The sequence below is a fragment of the Panthera tigris genome, chromosome C1 (genome assembly GCF_018350195.1).
Source record: "Panthera tigris isolate Pti1 chromosome C1, P.tigris_Pti1_mat1.1, whole genome shotgun sequence".
In the NCBI taxonomy this organism is placed as follows: domain Eukaryota; kingdom Metazoa; phylum Chordata; class Mammalia; order Carnivora; family Felidae; genus Panthera; species Panthera tigris.
This window is the reverse complement of record NC_056667.1, coordinates 73976569-74000413: the sequence shown is the minus strand read 5'-3', so window position 1 is coordinate 74000413 and position 23845 is coordinate 73976569. Positions and strand designations below refer to the sequence as shown.

The 23845-nt window shown below is 40.1% G+C and overlaps 1 long non-coding RNA gene across 1 annotated transcript; it reads right to left on the bottom strand.

Moving 5' to 3' along the window:
• Positions 1-2273: 2273 nt before the first annotated feature.
• Positions 2274-22666, bottom strand: LOC107179350. The gene is made up of 3 exons (XR_006221173.1): positions 22521-22666; positions 8401-8632; positions 2274-2620 (listed from the first exon to the last, which is right to left on the bottom strand). It is a non-coding gene; the product is annotated as an uncharacterized LOC107179350 (long non-coding RNA).
• Positions 22667-23845: the final 1179 nt, after the last annotated feature.

The following is a 23845-nucleotide window of genomic DNA, read 5'->3' as shown; positions in this document are numbered from 1 at the left end:
TATCTTCCAGTGGTTGAGTCTTGACTTTTTAGGGCTTGCAGAGAGTACTAGATGCTGATAAATCCTGATTCATCTAAGCTGCATTTTATGTAGACCTCCAGACTCTGTAAAGAACATCTAAACAAAAAAGATCGCTTCAGAGACCTTTCAATCTTATCTGTTAAGATTTTGAGCTGGAAGCGAGATGTCCTTTCTCTGATATTGGGGAAAGAGCACAGGGCTTGGTCTCAGAGCACTTACGTTTGAATCCTGCTTCCATCCTACATAGCCTTGTGTTTGGCTCTATCCCTAATATTGCCAAGGCACACACTGAAAATCCAGTACTTAATATTTTCCTGGAGTGAATCTGGGAGGATTCCGAGAGGATCTAATGAAAACAATTCTGTCCTTCAAAAAGTGTAAATGTTTGTTAAATGTTAGGTATTGTTTTTATTATTCTTGCTTTTATTATTCTTGATCTAATCCAAATAATCAATTTACAAAGCATTGTCTTAAACACTTTCTAGTTATTTTCTCACTTAACCTTTCCAACAACTCTAAGTGTTACATACTATAATTGTTCCATTTTATAGATGAGAAAACTGAGGCTTCCAGAATTTAATAAGTAAAACGTATATAAATTTTCAGTGTTTTAGATCTGTGCCATGTTCAGCAACTTTGGGATTTTTAAAATTTAGTTAATAATATCAAGCACCTAGTATGGCCTGTGTGGTGTTTCAAGTTCTGTTTGTACAGTAGTGAACCAAATGGACTAAAATTTTTCGGTGTGGAATTTAAATTCTAATGAGGAAGAGAGACAATAAACATCATAAATATCTAAACTATATAGAATGTCAGAAGGTGATGAGTGCTATGGAGGAAAAAAATAGAATAGGATAAGGGATAATTGGGACTGTGGGGAGAGGGGATGAAATAATTTTAAATAAGTAGGACAGAGTTGCCTATTGAGATGGTGGCTGTTGAACAGAGATTTGAAGGAGATAAGGGAGTGGGTCGTTTTGGATATTGAAGAGAGGAAGGCTGTGGTTAGAGGGGACTGATAGTGCCAAGGTCCTGAGGTACGAAAATGTTGGTCATGTTTGAGAAACAGTGTGTACAGTGGAACTGAAGTAAAGTGAGCAGGGGTGAGAGGTAAGAAATTCATCAGAGAGGACAGATCGTGTAGGTGCCTATAAACCACTGCCAGGGCTTTGGCTTGTACTCTTCATAGAGTGGGAGATAGGGACGAATTTGGAGCAGAGGAGGGACATGATTGGATTTATATTTTAAAAGGATTGCTTTGGCCATCTTATTGAGAATACACTATAGGGGTTAAAGGTGGAAGCAGGGAAATCAAAACCTGTTCGTTCCTGATACAGAATGGAGTGAATTGGAATGTGCTTCCAAATCTCATTTGGTGTATATTAAACTCAGTTAGTTCATTTTCCATATAGCAAAATGAGTAAGCTGGGGAGGCCTGTTTGAACACCTATTTATCTTGGCCAAATACTTTCTTCTAGCATCTTGAAGTCATTTATTTGGTCATGTTGGCGCTATAACCAAAATGAGTTTTTCTATAATAGTGACATAAATCCTGGACTTCCAATAGAAGATTGGATTAAATAGGATTTTTTGGGAGGTTGGTGGGTGGTATATTCCAACTATTTCTTATCAAAACCAGTATAATTTCTAGTATAGACTGGGTAGTGGTTTGGAACATCATCTATCCAGATACCGTCTGATGGTAGAATATAGGATTAATAGTGGAATATATCTACCATGCAGAATTAGGATGAGGACCATGATCTTTTGAAGAAAAATCATGGAATAAGTCATGGAATACTGACACAATGGGAATTTGAATTCATTTCGTGTAACCATTGGTATTATCCAATCCCTAACCTTCAGATCCATACAACTGAGCCTGCATGAAGAATTTGATGCTGTTATTCTTATAGAACTGATAGAACGGGAAATCACATAAACTGTAGTAAGCTCATTTATTGATATTTGAGTAACTTTATGAACCATGCTTGGGTTAATGATAGGGCAGAAATCCCATTAAAGCCGAATACTATTAGTTAATCCACTGGTGACATGCGTTAGTGATACTAGAAAAATTGTACAGTAGTGAGGACTTTTGTAGTGTTTATCCCCCTAGTAAGATTTGTAGGTGTTTTACATGAACTTAATTTTCTCCCTTCACCCTCAGTGAATGACTCCGATCCCTTTAACCTACCAGGAGACACACGCAAGAAGGCTTTCTGTTAATGGAACGTGACTGCCGTGTTTTCTCTCAAAATGCAGTACAGTTACTTTGGAATTACAAGTCTAGTGTGTGACCAAGAAGCATCCTCAGTTGGATACCGATTGCACAGTTTATTGGAAATGTGAATCATACTTCCTTTATTTACTCCAGGGTTCATGGTTGGGAGTAGAAGTGCAGCAGAAAGAGAAGACTGTTCAAGAAAGTATTGGATTAATCTGAGGTCCTTCCCTTTCGTATCTGATTTATCTTTTGCCGAGAGTTGGCCAGCGCCTTCATGGCAGATATGCTCAGGAAATGACGGTCATTTACCTGTTAGAAATATCTGTGGTGCTCACCTTGATAGCTTGTGTACAGAGGAAATTAGCATGGCCCCTGTGAAAACAAATTCATGAAGTATTTCATATTTTTAAGATAAACTTATGGTGATAATCATCTTGTAATAGTTACATATGTCAAATCATTACATTGTACACCTTAAAATCCAATGTTATGTCAATTATATCTCAATAAAACTGGAAAAAAAGGAGAAATATTTGTGTTTGGAGGCTGGAGAGAGGGCCAAGAGGTCAGAGAAGACAGTCCCATCTTTTGAGACTGTAGTCAGGAATTTAGCAAGCAATTGAAAATGCAAAAAGCTGTAGTAAGCACATGTGTAGGTACCTGAAATCTGGCATCCTTTTAAAACAAAGTGGTTAAGAGGGTATAAATGTTAGTATTCCATTGCTATCCCTGCCACCACAAATCTACAGCCTACTATTTTCCTACCATACGTTTCCTAATGATGCTTCTGTTGATAGAAAGCCCCAGTCATTTTTTATTAATGGATGCTGTGACTTCTTCCCACTCTCTTTCCATTGGCACAGCATTTACTGATTAAGGATGCTGGGTGAGTCAGAATATTCCTTGCATAATGATTGGTTACTTGGAATGGGTACCAGCTCTTCCTTTGTGATAAAGAACAGTGTATATAAATAAGGGTAAGAGATTTTCTTGATGTTCAAGGTCTTTGGTCTCTGAGTTACAGACTATAAATTTCCTGGGCCACATTCTAGATGCAAAACTTCCACTGAAGTCAACAGAAGTTTTGTAAAAAGAAATAAAAGAAAATAAAAATAAATTAATGGCAGGAAAATGCACTATTATTTATTATTTCTTTTTGACTGCTCTGAAGATAATTTGGTGCATAAAGTATTGAAGAAATTTTGGGTTTTTCCAGTGACTCATTTTCATGCAAATGTTTATCACATTTCTGGGTATTGTTTTCCTCTATCATATGTATTTCCATCTTCCATGGGTAAATCAACATCTTCATCCATATTGCACATTCAGCGGCTGTAAATTCAGCCTGTATTCTCATTAAATGTTACAAATATGTGATTTTTCATTTATGATTTTAGCGGGTGTTCCTGAAATTTCCACAGCAGCATCTGGCCAGGAAATAGTGTCTGTGAATCAGAATTACTACACCTAATTTTATTTTTCTTCTGTCTACTCATTTCTCTAATCCTTTCCTAGCAAACAGGAGACAATGTGGATTCTTCTGTATCCTAATTCTCAGAGACCCCCCTCATATACAGACCTTAGGTTTGATTTTGCCTTTCCTGTTATACATGGTTCAGGGAACAATGGAAGCAAATCCTGAGTCCCCGCCCTTTCCTCTCTGCCAGCAGTCACTTCTAAGCCACCACCTTGGTTTAATCAGACCAGTGCAAGCACTTCCTAAGAAGTTTTTCACTATGTTCAGCTTCAGTCCCTTCTAATCTCTTGATACTGCTGTTAGAATGATCTTTTAAAAATGTGGAGATGATTCTGCATCTCTCTGCTTAAAACCCTTCTTTTGCCCTTAGGACAAAGACCATGGGCCTGGCTCATGGAGTGCTTCCTACTCTGGTCCTGACTTGCCTCTGAGGACACTTGACACCCCCCCCCCACCAGCCCCCATCTTTGTGCTCCAACCACAGGCCTGGAATTCAGACCCCCCACATCATCACTTTCTTCACCTCTGGGCCCTCGTACATGCTCTTCACTTCACTTGGCTCATTGTTCCACTAAACCTGCTCCTGAATGTATCCTGCTCATTCTTCAGCTTAAGCTCCCCTCTTCTGAGCAGTTCCTCTTACTGCCATTGATTGGCTCTGTATTCCCACAGGATCCTACGCTTGACCTTTCAAAATAGCCATCACTCCTGTGGCTTTTTGTTTAACACCTACCTTCCCCACTAGATTGCTCTCTTTGTGAGGCCAGTGACCATATCTGCATCGTTACTACTCTCTCCCCAGCACCTTGCACATAAAAGGTGTTTGGGGAGCTAATGAGTATAACAAATGTTTGCTGATATCACTTGAGAACTAATTCCACCACTGACATCAGTGACTCTCTTCTGTCATTGGATGCATGTTAGTCTCTTTCCAAGGAGACCATGGGATGTTCTTCTTTTGAAATTGCACAGATACTCACTGTCCTTTATCATTCCTCTCTTGGAGCTTCTTCCTGATGCTACTTTTCACTCTAGGAGCCCAGTTTGCTTTGGAGTGACTGAAACATCTCTTGGTGTGTGGGAGATCACTAGCCTCAGAGATGAGAGGCTTGAATTTGAATTCACCTATGATATTTGTTGGGGTTTTAACTCTGGGCAAACTGTTTAATCTCTCTGGTTATTATTCCCCTAGGCCCCAAAATGAGAGGAATAGACTGGACTGAATATACGGGCATCTCTGTGACCCTAAGAAGCCATTTTGTGTACTTTAAAGAAGATTTAGACAATTGTGCTGGAGTATACAGAAGATAAAATGATTGAAAGGTGAACAAATGGCAATTCAGCATATCTTCCTATAGGGAATACTAGATTTTGACGTAGAGAGGGCTGAGGACAGGGTGTCTGTTTCCTGTAGCATGTGCCCTCCTCCCCATTGCTCTGTGATTCACAGCAGCCCACGCAGTTCTGGCTCAGAGAGAGCTGATGGTGGACATACATGAAACATGCTCTCACGTGGATTAGTGGCAAGCCAGGGTAGTATATGGCCACATGGTGGAGGTTGTGGGGTGATTTGATGAAGTGTGGTTAATGCATAATTAATGAAAAGGCATAGGATTTATAATTAGACTGATCAGGGTTTAGATTCCAGCTGCATCATCTTATTGTGCGTGAGAGAGAGAGAGAGAGAGAGAGAGAGATATCCAAGGCAATTAATTTGATTTCTATGAGTCTCTGTTTCCTCCTCTGCACATTTATGATAGTAACTATGTCATAGAGTTGTTTAAGGATTTTTAAAAGACAATATCTATGAGTTATTTGTGTCCATTTAGCATGCCTTCTGTCTTCTGATAACAACATTCTCTTCTAGAGGAGTCATCCTCTCTACTTAGATCATGACTATGATATAAAGGCTGCCAATCAAGCAGTGATTGGTTGCTGTATGGAAGTCTACTCCCAATATCCCCAGAGTGAGGGATCTGTTGATGAACTGAGCCTGAGAAATCAGAATATGGTCCTGGATCTTTGAAAATGAGTATAAGGTGAGGCTTTCTGGTGGTAAAGGTGAGAAAATGCAAACTCAGAAGCTTCTGGCAGCTGGGGTCCTGGCTTCTCAGAGGCTTCTGATTGGCAGAAGACTTGGATGGAGTTGAGGTAACAGAGCGGAAAGATCCAGGTACCATAACATCTTTCCTTGTTGCCATTCCCAATTATACTTTTCTTTTCCCTTGTCATCTGAGTCAATAAATTTACCTTTTTGCCTAAGCCATCTCAAATTGCATGCCTGTAATTTACATATCAAAGAGTCAAGGACTAGTAGAGTAGCATACTATAGATCCTGAGGGGACTTCAGTTCTCTTCTCCACACAAATATTATCTTATTTATTTATTTATTTATTTATTTATTTATTTATTTATTTATTTATTTATTTTTGTTTCCTCTCAGGATAGTCCCAGGCATTATTGATTGAAATAATCAAGAGTTTCTATAATCTGAATTCCAAGTTTTTAATCTATTAGGAATCTCTCCTTTTACTTTTCCCCCAAAGATTTAACTACTAAACAATGTTTTTTATACTTTGGAGGCTTTAAAAATATGTGGATATTTACATATGCTAATGTATATTATTATATAATGTATATTATTGCAGAGTACAAAACTGGTATAATTTCTAGGTGATGATTTGGTAATAAGTATCCAAAAGTTTTGTTTATACTTTTTTACTCATGAATTCCATTTTTGGTATTCTATCCTGTGGCAACAAGCCTGCATATGAACAATGCTATATGTACAAATTTATTTATTGTAGCTTAATTTGTAAGGATGAAGATAAAATTACTTAACGCTCAAATCTTAGGGGTTATTTAAGTGCCTTGCAGCCTTTAAGTAATTTTTATAATATTTGATGACATGAGAAAACTCTGATAGATTTTTCAGAAAAAAATAAAGGCCAGAAAATGGTGTATATGATTCTGATTTGCAATATGCACATATGCTCACACACACACACACACGTGTGTGTGTGTGTGTGTGTGTTCACAGCTATATAGCAAAAATACCAACAATGGTTTTTACCTAGGCAGTTGCATTACTTAGTGTAAGGAAGACATTGCAATTGATTCCCCAGCATCCATCCCATTATTCCCTCCCCACTTCTATACCATGTGTAGCAGCCATGCAATTTGGTGAGGTTGACCTTCACCTTGAGTTCCATGGGTGGTCCATCATTGTGTGAAATCAATCAGTACGATCCTATCTCTCTAGTTGTGGTTATTGGGTTAGTGGTGGACACATAATCTAGGCATGAACCATTTAGTGGAAAGCATTATCTTGGCATTAACGTCTAGTTCAGAGATAGGCACATAATTTCATTGGATCTAGTCAGAAAGAGTTGAAAGACTATTAGTTGGATAGGAGGCACCCAGTCTCTCTCCCTGATATGGATAAGGACACCTAGAGTTCTAGGTAATATTGGAAGAGATTTTGTGACCTTAGAGGGAAGCTAGCCTTGGGTAAACTGTGTGATGCATACAGGACAGAACAGAGGTGTAATGAGATCTTTTATGTGCTGGCATTGTCACGTCTCTGAATCATAACACTAAAGTCTGCCCTAATTTTAGAATGAACTAACATATTACCTAATTAATTAGGCTAGGTGGCATTGAGGCTTTCATCACATGAAAATAAAACAGATCAGACTTAAGTGGTTTTCATTTTTTTAATGTTTTCCATTATTTTTAAAGATTTTTTTCATCGAGCACATATTAGTTTTATAATTTAAAAAGATTACTTATTATGAAAATTGCCATTAGCTAAAAACTGGCAAAGACCCATTAAGTCAGTGTGTATTCTTCTCTCCTTTCTCACTCTCCCCCTTTTGAACCTCTTTCAGTTCTTTTCCCCAAATTCCCACAAGAGCCAGAGAAGCCAAAAAAATGTCAAAATTTTGTCACTTCATTAATTAGGAGACTTGAACTGGGGGAGGCACAACCTACATTCTGTGAAATTGATTGGCAAGTGACTGGCAGGGCTACCTTCTTGCTAACAGGGCAATGGCAGAGATGAGATGATCACCACTGTTTATCAGCATGTGGCTAAATATATGGAAATGCAGGAGGATTCACAGGGACACTGGTTATCATATGCTGACCAAAGAAGCTCCAAAGCCAGGCACTAGAACTCCCTTGCCAAATTTGGCAGTGTGGTCAAAGGAAGAAACCCCAGGAGCAATGTGGATTGCAAAATCTGAAGTAAATTTAGCCTCGACATATATTCACATCTAATGAGTTGCAGTCAAATCAAATTGGCTAGAATTTGTAAGGCATGACATGTTGGAGAGGGTACTTTTTGAGAGCGGTGAGCCTGCAGCAAATGGTGAGAATAGAGAGCAGTAGCTCAAAATTCTGTTGGGAAGATAATTCAGAAGTGGACCTAGAGAGGAACAAAGGAGTCAGTGGCCAAGCATCTTTAAGATACCGAGTGGACAGCTGTAGTAAATGCTGCCTTGGTGAAGAAGAATGCTCCCTGATAGGGGTGCCATCATTGGATGGATTCTATCTCTATTTCCCTATACCCCATTGCTCCTGGTTGCAGATTATATACACTATGGGGCTGCCATTAACTAGATGTGAGATCTTAGGCCAGCCACTTAACCTCTCTGTCCTTGAGTTTTCTCACCTGTAAAAGGTCTGAGAGGCAGTCCCAAGTACTTCAAAGGACTCTGCATGCTCTATAGTTGGTCCATCCTTCCGCCCGTCTGCACAAATCAGCCAATGAGGAAAGCTTTGAAAGCCAGTACACTCTGCAACGCAGTGTTGACTCCCTGCTGGCCAGGAAGGCATCCTCCCAAAGTGGTGCTCTCAGGGAGGCAGGGGCTTTTGAAGTTATTGCTGCTCTCCTTGCAGCTGCTCTGCAGAGGGGAAAAAAACCTGGATTTTAAAGAAGCAAATGGTCTTGTTGTTTTTTTTTTTTTAAACAAAATTAACTCACAGCTGCAAGCAGCACAATGAAAGCACATTTTAAAATAATCAGATGCTTTTGGGGCCTCCTTCTGCTCCCAGAACAACTTCAGTCCGAGCTGCTCCAGGCTACCTGTCAAGGCTGCAGCCTTGGGCGCCAAATGTCCAGGGGTGAAGTGGGGCCTAAAGCTGTTGGTGTCAGAAAAGAGGCCGCAAGTTTTATGATCTTGGGGACCCTAAAGGCCTCAGCTGTTTGTTTGTTTGTTCTGTTCTAATTAGGATGCATTATATATATTTGAAAGGCATCTGACAGCTAATAGGTTGTTTTTAAAGGGTAATTTTATTAAACACTTTTAAAAAATATTTGGTGATCTTTTACATTTCATTTAATCAATTAATCTTTATTTTATATCGGTAATGAATTGTGAGCCCATGCAGTCCCTGAAAGGTGCTTGAGATGACCAAGGTCTAAAATCCTGGTGGTTTCTGAATTTCCACCTATGTTTGGTATACTGATTTCTAGATAAGGATGCTACGTGTTTAGAGGGTAGTTTACAATACTCTGCTCCACCGTGATGTGTCTGCATGTGAACTTCTGCATGTTGTTTAAGCTGCTGAGTTGACCTTAGAAGGAAAAGAAGTAATGGAATTGAATATCTTGAGAGAAGCTTAATGAGATATTTAATACATGGGAGAAGCCAACTTTGTCTAAGAGAATTAAGATCTTCATCATGAGGAGCTGAAGGCCAAGAATCCCCCTGATGGGTAGAGCTGGGTGCAGGGACTTATAGTCAGGTGACCTCAGGGCAAGTCCCTTCAGGGACATCTATTAGTGGTGTGACCCTAAGCAAGGCCCTGCATCTTCTAGATTTCTTGCCTGCACAGAGGAGATGACGATCACTACTTTATCTAAAGTCATGAGGCCGAAATAGGAGTTTATATATATAGGGAGCATACTGTCTGCTGATATTAAGAGTCTGGCCTGACAAACTCATGAGGCCGAAACAGGAGTTTATATATATAGTGAGCATACTGTCTGCTGATATTAAGAGTCTGGCCTGACAAACTTTTATTGAGCATCTATTGTGTTTTCAATAAATGCTTCCTTTTCTTTCGAATCTTAAGACTGAATGGGTTTAGTATCTTCTGAAGATTGACAGAAGAGATGTATGACAAATGAAGAGCAATGCTGGGTAAAAGGAGGTTTTCACCTCAAGATTAAAAATATCACTAAGTTGAAAAAAGTTTTTATGTAAATTAAGGGATGTTCCATATTTAGTAAGTTTTAAAGGAAAAAACTAGGAAAAAAAATGAAACAGGTTTAATCTCTTAAGAGTGCAGCTTTCAAAGTAATCCATGTTTACAGCAGAGTCAGGAACCTGGCTGTGATCGAAAGACCATTCCTTTGCTCTCATTATAATTAATAATGATGATGCTATCTTATTTTGGATTTTGAAGACAGCCAGACTATTACTGTCATAATTAAGACTATTGGGTGGAACCCATTCACATTAAGGCCTGGGCCTGCCTTTCTTTTTTTTTTTTTTTTTTTTTTTTAATTTTTTTCAACGTTTTTTATTTATTATTTATTTTTGGGACAGAGAGAGACAGAGCATGAACGGGGGAGGGTCAGAGAGAGAGGGAGACACAGAATCGGAAACAGGCTCCAGGCTCCGAGCCATCAGCCCAGAGCCTGACGCGGGGCTCGAACTCACGGACCGCGAGATCGTGACCTGGCTGAAGTCGGACGCTTAACCGACTGCGCCACCCAGGCGCCCCAATGCCTTTCTTTAATTTGACAATGGTAGTAACAATGATAATGATAATGTCACAGCTGTTCTAAGCTCTGTACATATAATAACTCACTTATACTAATAACAACCCTTGTGGTGGTTAGTTTCTTGTCCCCTTTTACAAATGAAGAAAGAAACTGAGACAGTTTTTAAATGACTTGTCCAAGATCATACAGCTTAGTGGTAGAGGCAGGATTTGAAGAAAGGCAATTGGCTCTAGAGCCCCCACTTCACCCACTTACTATGCAATCATTTATTTAACTGTGAGTTTCATGTTGTCACAAGCTATCTTGAATTATGATAGGTCATCTTAAATACTTAATCTGGGTTACATAGTTATAGTTTGGAACAAATATTTTCCTTAACATTTATGGTGGTGGTTCCAGTTGGTATCTAGGGGAAGGTATATTTAGGAATTTACTATATTCTTCCATGCATATGGACTTAGAAGCACAATGACTAATGAGTCATGTCACCTGAACACTGAAAGAACAAAGTAACTGAGGATTGGGGAATACATGCCTATGTATATCAAAAGTAAAATCTAATAAACCATTCTATTCCTAAATATCTTTCAAATCTATTTCCTCTACCCAGTCCTGACTCAGAGAGCCTCATCACTTTCTCCTCCAGCATTGCAATAGTCTCCTTCTTGGTTGCTCTTCTTTTATTTATTAAAAAAATTTTTTTTTAACATTTGTTCTTGAGAGAGATGCAGAGTGTGGCGGGGGAGGGGCAGAGAGAGAGAGAGAGAGAGAGAGAGAGAGAGAGAGAAAGAATCTGAAGCAGGCTCCAGGCTCTGAGCTGTCAGCACAGAGCCCGATGCGGGGCTCGAACTCACAAGCCGTGAGATCATGACCCGAGCTGAAGTTGGACGCTTAATGGACTGAGCCACCCAGGCACCCCTGGTTGCTCTTCCTTTTACTACCTTCCATTTTATTTTGCATATTCTTTCCATGTGATTGTGATGACAGAATAATTACCTCATTGCTGTTGCTGAGAACCTTCCTCTGATTTTTTACCTCCACATATCAAACTTGAACTCTTTAGGATGACATATAAGGCCCTCCACAAAATCATCTACCTAGTTTTCCAGCCCTTTCTTCCGTGATACACTGTGCCTTTCATGCTTGGCTCTTTCAAGCATGTGGAATGCCTTTTCTGCTCTTGCCTGCTGGGAGAAATCCAGTGAATGCTTTCAGACTGAATTTAACCATCACCTCATTGGAGAACCTCTTTTGACCACCTCCTTACTTGTCTCTCAGAAAAAATTCTATCACCTTTGTGCTCCCCCTTACACTTATTCAAACATTTAGTATAGTCTTTCCAGGGGTGTTTTATAATTCTTGAACTACCTGTCAATCTTTCTCACTGGAGGGAGGGCTCTGTAAGGTAGTGGTTGTGTCTTCATGTTCTATCTACTGTATCTAATGCAGTGTGTGACACAGAAAACGTATTCAATAAGTGATTGTAGATGGAGGAATGAATGGATTAACAAATGATGGAACAAATTATATCCTTCAAATAAGAAGAGAATTCTGGAAGTTTTCTCTGAGTTTCTTTAATGAACTCACTTAAACATCCATCCAGTTGGAATAGAACATATAACATGGACTAGATGGCACAAAGTCTGGGGTCTACTCCTAGACTGTCTCTAATTGGTCTGGTGGCCTCGGACAGATCGCTTAACTTATCAGTGATTCAGTGTCTTCATCCAGAAGACAAGGATACATATGTAAAACCCTTCAAAGTTGCCATTAGGATTGGATAAAAATAATTCATGGTCAAATGCTTTTGAAAAATACAGATAATAAGGCATTTCAGCAAAGCTTCTAATGATCAGATTTCTTATGGCTAATTCTATGTCAGGGAGGTGTAACATATTTTTTGTGTTCCTTATCTCGTGGTCATCTGCTTGTCCCTTTACTTGCACTGGGTCATTGAAGATACTCTAGTAGGTTCTTTTTAATAGGTCAGTATGCTCACCAGAGCCTTGAATTGCAAAGGAATCTTAGAAAATATAGTACAGGGGCGCCTGGGTGGCGCAGTCGGTTAAGCGTCCGACTTCAGCCAGGTCACGATCTTGCGGTCTGTGAGTTCGAGCCCCGCGTCAGGCTCTGGGCTGATGGCTCGGAGCCTGGAGCCTGTTTCCGATTCTGTGTCTCCCTCTCTCTCTGACCCTCCCCCGTTCATGCTCTGTCTCTCTCTGTCCCAAAAATAAATAAAAAACGTTGAAAAAAAAAAATTAAAAAAAAAGAAAAAAAAAAAGAAAATATAGTACATGTTCAATACAAAAAGAGCATGCCCGTATTAGACCATCAAAAGTCAAAGGCATAATTTGAAATGATGAACGTATCCATTTTAAGTTACACATTACTTTGCATAGTTAATATCACCGTAATTAGTCATAGTTCCTATAATTTATTGAAAAAGATGCTCATCCCCTCTAGTGTACTACAGTGATGAATGTTGGGAGAGCAACTTTGGAAGCTGGAATCAAGAAAATGAGTAACAGTTGGAGAATTAGCATGTAAATCAATAATACCCTTTCTTCATTTTGAATCCAGGATTTTCATGACACACTGCAAAATCAGAGAGCCCCACAAGTTAGAGCTGTCACTGCACCCCACAGAACTAGGCAGACCGCTTCAACTGTAGGAAATGTTTAAAATCCTCTCAAACATTTGAGTAAATCTCTAGTAAATATTTAAACTCTGTATAACTAGTCACAAATAAATTAAGCTGATTTTATGCAGTCTCTCTAATTAGAAGGGCACAGCATTTGTTGAAACGTGATTAGTATTATTCATTAAGCAAAAAATTCTCATTTGTATCTTATTATCACTATTCTGCATAAACCAACACAATTTGTCATGAACTCCCTCATTTGCTGTATCCTCAAAAAGCAGATTATGCTTATTTTTCATTTGGACAGTGGAAAATCAAGCCAGGTGTTTGGCAGCACCAGAGTGTTCAGGTGTAACTGTGCCAGTGATGGAACATTACGAGCAGCGCGGATGAAGAATGAGGCATGGAGAATCTTGGGACTGAGGTGCCTTGAGGCCCATCCCTTCCGAGTGCCCCTGCTGATGAGACAGGTGTTGCACTGGGCTGCTGGGAAGGGAGAGGGAAACAGAAAAGAAACTTTTTTGTAATGTCAGATCTTTTCCCTTCCATCAGAACCTGAACATGCTTGCTTGAATTCCTGCTGCATTCAAGCTATGAGCATGTGCAGTGTAAAACCACTACAGCCGTACCTTTGTTTAAAATATTTCTGAAGCATAAAAATTCAGCTCAATGATTTGTCTAGAACTGTCTGTCTGTCTAGACACATGAGCACTGTACATATTTAGCTTTCAGACTTCTAGATATTGACAGATAAGACAAAGATGATGTTGTAGGAACTGGACGAAAGGGGACTGAAGGCTGCTTCTCCTCCTCTGAGATCTATTCGTTTTGTCTTTAAAATATTCTTTGTTCCCTGGCTCAGGTTAGAGACTCCATTAGGGCTTGTGATTGAAGCTGCTTTATGATTCTGGCAGAAATAGGGGCGTGAATAAGGTAGGGTCTATAAAATAGTGGCACGATGGTAGGAAATGATTTTTTTTAAGGTAGTAGTGGACTTAAAAAAAGCTATTTTGAATCCTGTCTATTCTTTGGGAACTTTAGAGCTGTGAAGGATTGCATACTATTTGGCCTGTGTGTCAGTTTCTCTTTTTTTGTGTCTCTGTTCCTCTTTGTTACTTCACTACCCTCTCTTGTTTTTGTGAATACTCTGCCTTTCCCAGGCCTTACTCCTCACTACTGATGTGGTTGATTTTCTGAGACACCAATCATGTGGAATAGTGTAGGGACAATATACAACAATATATTATTGGAGAGAATGGAGGTATTTACCTAAAAACATACACAGCAAAGGGGAAAGGTATGATGGAGGTCATCATATGTCTATAGGGTACTCAAGGCCAGGTTAACATTGTGGAGTGGCTGCAAGAGTCTCTCTACAGCAAGCAAGGGGAAGATACAGAGAGGCAAATTATGGTTCTGCTTGAGGAAGCACTCTGTAATAGTGGTGTCCAGACATGGAATAGGCTGGCTTGTGAGGTAGTGAGCTCCCATTACCAGAAATAGTAAAGCAGAGTTTGGCTCAGGAACTCGAACTATATGAATTCCAGATTCCTTTCCATTACTATTTTTGATGTTTTTCTTTATTGGAAAGGTTATTCCCATCAAGAATACTAGGAGAATCCCCATTGTGATAGAAGTTCAAAATATTCAGGAATCTCCAATCCTTGCTCTTCTGTGCCTCACATTTTCTGATGCCTGGAAAGCAGTTTACCTGCTACCACATGTTACCTGGCAAATATTCTGGTAACACCTGGGGTGTCTGGTCATGCTGAGAGACCAGTGGCCTAGATGGCATTTTTAAGTCCAGCTTTAGGGTACCCCTTGTCAAATTTCAGACAGAAGCCTGTCTGGTAGACCAAGAGCCTCCTGTCACTGCTGTATAGCCAATGTACAGCTATAGAGAACTTAATGGTCCATCCAGAAGCCATTCTCTGCTTTCACAGCATTTCCTTGTTTTCTCCATGAATGAGGACTTGTGCAAACACAAATTTTGGGTATCACATTTGGATACAAATCGGTTATCTACCTTTGAGACTTTTACAAGGTAAAAATGTATTCAAGGGTTATATCTGTGTGAGGTGGAATTAATGACAAATTATCTTATCTTCCCAAGCAGGAAATTAGTTGTGAACTTAGTTTGTTAACAGATGGAATGAAAATTATGAAACTTTCGAAGAACGTTTCTTAAGTTGTGGTCAGGGACCACCTACTTGTTGAAACACAGATTCCTGGGCCCAGCCCTATATTTATTATATTAGTTTTTTATTGCTGTGGAACAAGTGACCACTAACTTAGAATAAAACAACATGTATTTATTATATCATAGTTCTGAAATCAGAAGTTCAGGCCATGTTGCTAGGTTCTTTGTTAAAGGTCTAACTAGGTTAGGTTCCTGTTGAAGGCTCTGGGGAAAAATCCAGTTCAAATCTTACTTAGGTTGTTGGAAAAATTCAGTTTCTTGCTGGCTGTCAGCTGAGGGCAGCTTTTTGCTCCTGGAAGCCACCTACATTTTTTCCCACATGGCCATTCCCATATTCAAGGCACATGGAGTCCTTTCCATGCTTAGAATCTCTCTGACTTCTTTTGCTGTTATGTATCAGAGAAAACTCTCTGCTTCTGAAGCACTCATATGATTAGAGTAGACCCAACTAGATAATTTCCACATTTTAAGTTGCACCAGCTTGAGACTTAAATTACATCTGAAGAATCCCTTCATAGCAGTACCTCAATTAGTGTTTGATTGAATAAGGAGGCTATGGGAATTGTGGGGGGCCCATCTTTAGAATTCTGTCTACCTACTAAATCAGCATCTCTTCAGGGGAACCAATGAAATCTTTTTAGCAGCACTCCAAGTGATTCTGATGAGTAATAAACTTTGAGAACTATTGGTATAGAAGGATAATAAGAAAAGCAGTGAATGTTAGGTGTTAAGTGAGTGATGTAGAAAACAACTGGCATAGGAGTTCCAAATGAGGGACCACTGAAAACTGAAGATGCCATTGATTACATGGATGCAATCCATGGGCATTAAGACAGGAACAGCAGGCTTTCCAGGCAGGGCAGAAGGTGTGAACAGAGATTTGAACTTGGGAAAACACATAATTGGCCTTTCAGAGTACAATTCAGTTGAGTTGGGTTGGAGTAGAGAAGTGTGCAATTGTGATTTGGGGGAGAAGTTGTGGGGTTGGGATTATATTAACTTGTAGGACTTTGAAATAAAGGGCAGCCAAAGTTTTTACAGATAATTATGGTTAAAAGGCCATGTAATTTTATTCACTTTATCTCATTTACTCATGGAATTTCTCTGCAGTTGAAGGTTATGTTTTGATTTGCTTTTAGTAAATTCAGGGTCGTGGTTGGATTCCAATGATGGCCAAATATTTTTATGATTTTTGTTCATGGGGATGAAGAAGAAGGGAGTTTTTCAGGCTGTAAGAAATGAACTGACATTTGGAAAAAAGTAAGATAACCCAGGGTCAGACTCTTTGGTTGAGGGAGAGTGAAAATGACAACCTGAGTCTCTTTTACAAGCACCTTTCTACATATTCTGATCCCTAAAATGTTTTCCGCTCACCATGCTCCAAGTATAAATGTATTCCAAAGATCCAAGATCCTTACCGGGGACTTGTGGGGGAGGGAAGTATTATCAGTCACTACATCGTCGCTAGAATTGAAAGATGAGAGTTTTGTAGCTGGGAACAGAAGGTGCACTACCTTGGAGCCAGGTTTGATAGCTTTGAATTCCAGATGAAGACTGCAGATACAGGAGGGTATCATCTGACAAGCATCTTAAGCAGATGGATGACAGAGTGGGTGCACTGGAGAGTATTGTTAATTTAATGACTCCAGATAATGCTTCTTTAAAATTGAAAGCAAGCTACTGGGAAACAGCCAGCAAAGCTGTAACTTGTGGGTTTCTGGCTTCCTGGTCTATCCACATAGGGAGAAAGGGAAGGACATGTATAGTTCTGAGTTCTGGAAAACTCAAATTGCTTCTCAGAAGAGGTAGTATAGAGCTTACTCATTGACATTTTTGAGAATTTAATCAAATCATCTTCTCAGGAAGGTGGGTTATCAATTTATTTTAGTGGAAATTCTAAATCTTGTGTTTAAATATTAAATGAATTAGAGAAAAGATTATCTGGGTTCTTCCCTTAGGTTTAGTGAATCTAAAACTCCAGAAATTTGAGCCCATGAAGTTCATTTAATCCCATCCTCTCTTTAATTCATTATTTTATTTATTCATTTAATTATCAAGAATAGCTGTATCATGCTATATGAGGTTCTAGAAATGTAAAGATGAGTCAGACACCTCTGTCTCTTCACAGAGCTCATGCTCTACTCTAAGAAACCAGCAAAACAAGGTTCTACTGTGAGCCAAACCTACAGTTACCCCAGCAGCAGCAAGACATGGACAGATGTTGAGAATATGGGCTTGTCACTACTCTATCCTTCACCAGTGTTAGTGGGACCCAGAAGATTGCTGAGGCTCCCCACCCTGACCTGGAATCAGCGGGACTGATAAAAGTAAAATGTGTTGCTACTAGTCAGTCCCAAGCTTCTGACCTCCTTGTACCAGTGGGGCAGAGTGGGAAGCTAAGCTGAGTTTATACCCCAACTTGAAGGGAATGAGGTGGTGCCAGTCAGTGCTCCACTGTAAGCAGGAAAGGTGTCTTAGGAGCTGAAGAGGGAGCTAAACTTCCACTCCACCCATTTGCAATGAGGCAGTGTGAGTAAGTGCTCCATTTTTGCATAAGTAATGCCAGTAGGACCCAGCAAGATGCTGGACATACTCACCTAGCCATCATACTACACCTTGACAGGGGGACTATCTACAAAACAGAAGATCAAATAGGATCTAGAGCCCACTAATACAACATACAAAATATCTGGATACAATAAAAAGTCACTTATCAAGAACCACAAAAATAACAACTTGAAATGATAATCAAGAGACACCAAGATGATTCAGATGTTGGAATTATCTTACAAGAATTCCAAAGCAGCCATCGTAAAAATACTTCAACAGCGGTGACAAATTCTCTTGAATCAAATGAAAAAAAAAATCTTAGCAAAGAAATAAGTTATAAAAAAGAACCAAATGGAAATTATAGAACTGAAAATTATTAAAAGCAAAAGAAAATAGTGAATGGGCTCGGTAGTAGGGAACAGATGATAGGGGATAGAATCAGTGGACCTGAGGAAAGATCAATAAAGTTTATACAACTTAAACACAGAGAAGATAAACTTATTTTAAAAAGTAGAGGAAGGAGAGAAGGAAAGAAAGAAGGAAAAAGAGAGATTATTTGAAAAAAAATAATGTCTGACAATTTCCTAAATTTGATGAATGCTCCAAACCTACATATTCAAGAATCTGAGCAAACCCTAAGTGGGATAAACCCAAAGAAATCTATGCTAAAATACAATAAAATTAAACTTTGAAAACTAAATACAAAGAAAAAAAATTGAAAGCAGCTAGAGATAAATGACACATTATTTATCAATTGAATTGAATGTTAGTTTGAATTTAGTATCGATTCACATGATGAATTTCTCATCTGAAACACAGAAGGCCAGGCCGAAAAAAAGTGGCACAGAATTTTTGAAGAGTTGAAAGAAAGGAACAGTCAACCCAGAATTTTATATCTAGCAAAAATATCCTTCAGGAATGAAGACAAAATAAACATTTTCAAAAGAAAACTAAAATTTGTCACTAAAAAATCCTACCCTTAAAGAATGGCTAAAGGAGTTCTCTAAACAGAAAGGAAATGAAAACTCTTAAGGATGTTTCCTTAAGAAATGAAAGAACATCAGAAAAGGTAAAAAAAAAAAAAATCATGATAAATATAATAGACCGTTCTTCTCATGAATTTTTTAAATTATATGTGATAGTTGAAGCAAAAACCAATATACCTTCTGATGTGATACTTGAGTAGAAATACTCAAGAAAATTATGTTTTAAAAATGGGTAAGGTAAAGTAATCTAAATGGAAATAAGTTTTCTACACTTAAAGTTACAAAATATTGGTAAATATTTTAATTGTGTAAGTTACAGTCTGGAAAGGGAAAAATATGTTTTCTTGAAACTAGAAATCTCCTCATCCAGAACACCCTCAGTAGACTATACATGGGTGAGAAATATAATTTTATTGTGTTCACACTATAAAAAAATCATTCTGGTACTTACTGGATTGCACTGGATCAAAGAGATCTTTGGCAATGCAAATTGGAGATGGGAGTGGGAGCAGGAGCAGTAGTGCTTGAAGAAAGGGGATGAATTCCAGTACTTGAATTCCTTTCTAAGTTTTCCACAACAAACAGACTTTCAGCTCAGGTTAGAACTTATCAAAAGAAGACCATCCCTGTCTTTTTCAGGCATTTTTACCTTTGATTCGCAGTAATATCCCTGAGCGATTGAAATAGAATTCTTGGGTGCCTGCATGGCTCAGTTAGGTGAGTGACTCTGGATTCTGGTTCAGGTCATGATCCCAGGGTCATGGGATGGAGCCCTACATCATCAGGCTCTGTTGTGCTGCTGAGCGTGGAGGCTGCTTAAGATTCTCTCCCTCTTTCTCTTCCCCTGCTTGCATAAGCATGTGCGCTCACACGCCCTCCCTCCCTCCCTCCCTCCCTCCCTCCCTCCCTCCCTCCGTCTCTCTCTCCCTCCCTGCCTCTCTCTCTCTCCCTCCCTGCCTCTCTCTCTCTCCCTCCCTGCCTCTCTCTCTCTCCCTCCCTGCCTCTCTCTCTCTCCCTCCCTGCCTCTCTCTCTCTCCCTCCCTGCCTCTCTCTCTCTCCCTCCCTGCCTCTCTCTCTCTCCCTCCCTGCCTCTCTCTCTCTCCCTCCCTGCCTCTCTCTCTCTCCCTCCCTCCCTCCCTCCCCCCTCCCTCCCTCTCTCCCTCCCTGCCTCTCTCTCTCTCCCTCCCTGCCTCTCTCTCCCTCCCTCCCTCCCTCCCTCCCTCCCTCCCTCCCTCCCCCCTCCCTCCCTCCCTCCCTCCCTCCCTCCCTCCCTCTCTCCCTCCCTCCCTCCCTCCCTCCCTCCCTCCCTCCCCCTCCCTCCCTCTCTCTCTCTCTCTCTCTCTCTCTCTCTCTCTCAAACAAAACAAAACAAAACAAAACAAAAGTCTAAGTCTAGTGTGGGTTCAGTGCAGCAGTAGGCAAAAGCAGGAAGTGATTTTGCTGCCATAGGCCTGATGTCTGCTTTACAATTGTAAATCATAAGCAAATACATTTGTAATGGATGGAACCCTTCTGTATTACTCTGACATGCTGTGTAATCACATAGATCTCCATGGAAGGGTAGGTAAGATCCTAAATCCAACTCAGGCATCCACTGGGACCTCAGTACCTGTGTAAAATTTAAAACATAGTGTTGTTTTGAGCAAACAAGTTTTGACCTCGGCCTTAGTACTAATGCCTGTTTTGGCCTGCACTTGTGAACTGGGCTAGATTACACATAGGCTTTGAGAACTGCTTTTACGTAACTTGAAATCCCTTTCCTCAAGCCCTATCTGATGATTATGGTCTGCAGAAACTTATCACTTTCAGAGTTAGAGAAGGATGCAGAGATCCACTTCCCTGTGCTTCCCTGGTCTTGCTGGGCCTTGCAATTAGAGTCAACAAAGGAGCCACACTGGAAGAAGGTAGAAGAGAGATAAGTAATGTGAACCATCCAAATAGGAACTCAGAAACATGGTAGAGAAGCAGGGATAGCTCTTCGTCTTTTGGCTGTACACATCTGAAGTTTCTTAGTTATCATAGCCCAACTGTCCATCTAGGATGATTTCATTATGTCCTTGGATTTTCCTTCATGGAAGGTTGGAATGAGATGTGAAAGGCTTGAAACCCTTCTACATTTATGGTTTTCAAACTTCATTGGAGCATTGGGCTGGATATTCTGCTTGCAGTCAACAAGAGTGACATTTATTCAAAGAAAATGTACACAAATAAAACAAACAAGAAGCTTCTCTTTGACATGGGAAATAAGGATTCCAGATTCTTCATTTCTCAGCATTTTCCTCAGGGCTCCTGTGAAGTACCTTCTTGGACTACAAGGGCTTCACACAGTACAACTGGAAACAACTGAGTTAGGGTAAGACGGTATGGGGAACACACAGACCCAGACTTTTACCTTCTCATCCAGATGAACACTGCAGGCTACCCTTCTAGAGGCCTGTTCAGGATACCAGCCAATTACCCTGTAGCTCTTACTTTCTAACAAGGACTGATTCCACCTCACCTTCTGCCAATTAGCTGTTGGCTGGAGTCCTTTTCCCAGTGACTGTTCACTTGAGGGTATACAGCTGTTAACCTACCTGATGTAGAAGAGTTGTTTATGTTGGTGCTGCTGTGCTTACCATCCTTGGGTCTGAGTTGGTATATTGGACTCTTTGGTTCTCAGTACTAATGGTCTCTGATAGGTTTCTCTGGATCCTTACACAGTAGGTACCTGTTTTATTCTCTGCTTTGAGTGGTGCAAGCATGCCAATGCATGTTATGATAGACCATTCTTTCATGGATAGCTCTTGGCTAGCAATTCATTTATAATATCTGGGCAGAGCTTACATCCCAATGATCCTCACTCTGCTCCTTGAGAATATCATGGAACAAGGTTAATTGTCTCTCACATGGTAAAAGTCCTGTCTTCAAGTTTCTGAAGAAAGACCTCATGTTTTCTCTGAGCCTTCTCTTTTTGTGTTATGTATTTTCAGGATGCTTTTATTTCAAATACTAAATAGTAAAACTTCTTTATCTGGTTACCTGCAGAAATGATATTTTCTTTGTCTTAACAACAACAAAACCTTCAAGAATCAGGACTTCTATAGGAAGTTCTATAAGAACTTCAGAGTAAGATGGATTTTCTTTGTGCCATCATCCTCTGCTTCTTTATTCGGCTACTATTATGGATCTGGAGCAGTAATTGATCAAGAGTGATGTTTCTGATTCTTGAGGTTTTAGATACAGTAAATGTATGGAAGGGGAAAGGTCAGTTGGGAGTGACCGACACATTATTTTGGATAATCCCTCTACCTCCTCAATGAGGGATCCCTCTACCTACCCCACCAATGATCTGCGCTGTTGGTTGCTGGGCCCCTTTCCCAGGCTTTGGAAGGAACAGGTATTAATGTTTATTCATCCCTATTTTCCTTATACATGCGTATCCTTCCAAATGAAATAAACGTTTTGTCTCTCCAGTGCCCAGCACAGTGGGTAATACAAAGTAGACATTCAGTAAATGCTTGGTGATTGAATGAATAAGCAAATCAAATAAGGAAAAGCCCCAAAGATAGTCTTTCTTCTGTTCTCTCTGTATCTCTGCATCCCTGTCTATATGTCTGCCTGTCTGTCTTACTTACACATACACCCCTACCTAGAAGGGTCCAATCACACACTGAGTCCATGCACTAAACCTTCCCCTCACCAGCTCAGGGTTTTAGTATCATGTCTCCATGGCTGCAGGTTTCCTCTGACAGTTGATGCTGTTTGCAGGATTGGAATTTCCCTGACATTCTAAGTGTCAGAGTCCATTTATTCTACTTGCAATAACTGATTCCTGTCTTATGCTTCCCATCCCATATCTGTCCCATAGTTTCCTGTTCCTGCAAATTTTGATTAGGAGTACTCCTGGCCTGGGCCTCTGCTACCTACAGTTGGATCTCCCTAGTCCTAATTATCTAAGCCTCTGCTCATGCCTCATTTTTCCTCCCTTCCTTGCTTCTTTCTTCCTTCTTTCTGGGGCAAATATATACTGTATGCTTACTCTATTGCCGAGAAAACAGCAATAAATGAAATACTAGTCCTTGCTTAAGAAGCATAAAGTCCAATGGAACCCCATTCTCCTGTGAGAGCCTCCATCTCTTGTCTGCTGCTACCTCTTGAGAGTTCACCTTATTCCCTCTGAGTCTGTTCTCTGGGTCCTGGCCCCATCACATTTCCCTTTACCACCACCTCACTGCTGTTGCTTAGATACTGTATTTGATGCTTATGGGTCTTTAGAATCCTGAGCTTGTTGAAGTCAGTAGCATACCTCATGGCTGCCCATGACCTTATGGTGGCATCATCATACCTCACCATGGTGCCCATGGTGCCCATGGTGGCATCATCATACCTCATGGAGCTGACCAGTTTCCCACAAGCACGTGCATGTGTGCATGCACACACACACGTTTATGCTCTCTGTTTTACTCCACCAGAAAAGACGATATTCATTTATATTAGTTACATTTTTGATTCTAAGACTTCCTGTTATATTCCCCAAAACCTTTGCACTTGTATGGGCAAGGTGACTGGAGGCTCTGATCGGGTTTCCTGGAATACATGATGACAACTGCCTATGATACCAAGCTCAGCTCACTTGTTCTGTATCTGAATATGAATAGTGGGTGGTAACAAGGATAAACTTTTTTTCCTTTTTTCCTAATTCTATATTATCACATTGAATGTATCAGGGCACATATTCATTGCCTTAGCCTCCTGGGTTGAGTTGCTGTGCTCATGCATAATCAGATAAGGAGAAGTGGGCCCCATCCTCATTTAGAAACTCAATGCACCTGGAACAAAGAACTTCTGATTCTGCTTACCATCTGCTGGGGGAAGAGAAGGCCTCCCACTGCCCCATTTGCCACACTTAAATTGGAGGGTGCATTCCCAGCAGGTGGTTGAGAGTGTGGATCCACATCCCGGGTGTGGATTTCACCCTCAAATGCCCCAGATGAAGTTGTGTGGGAGTTCTTTGACTTCCCACAT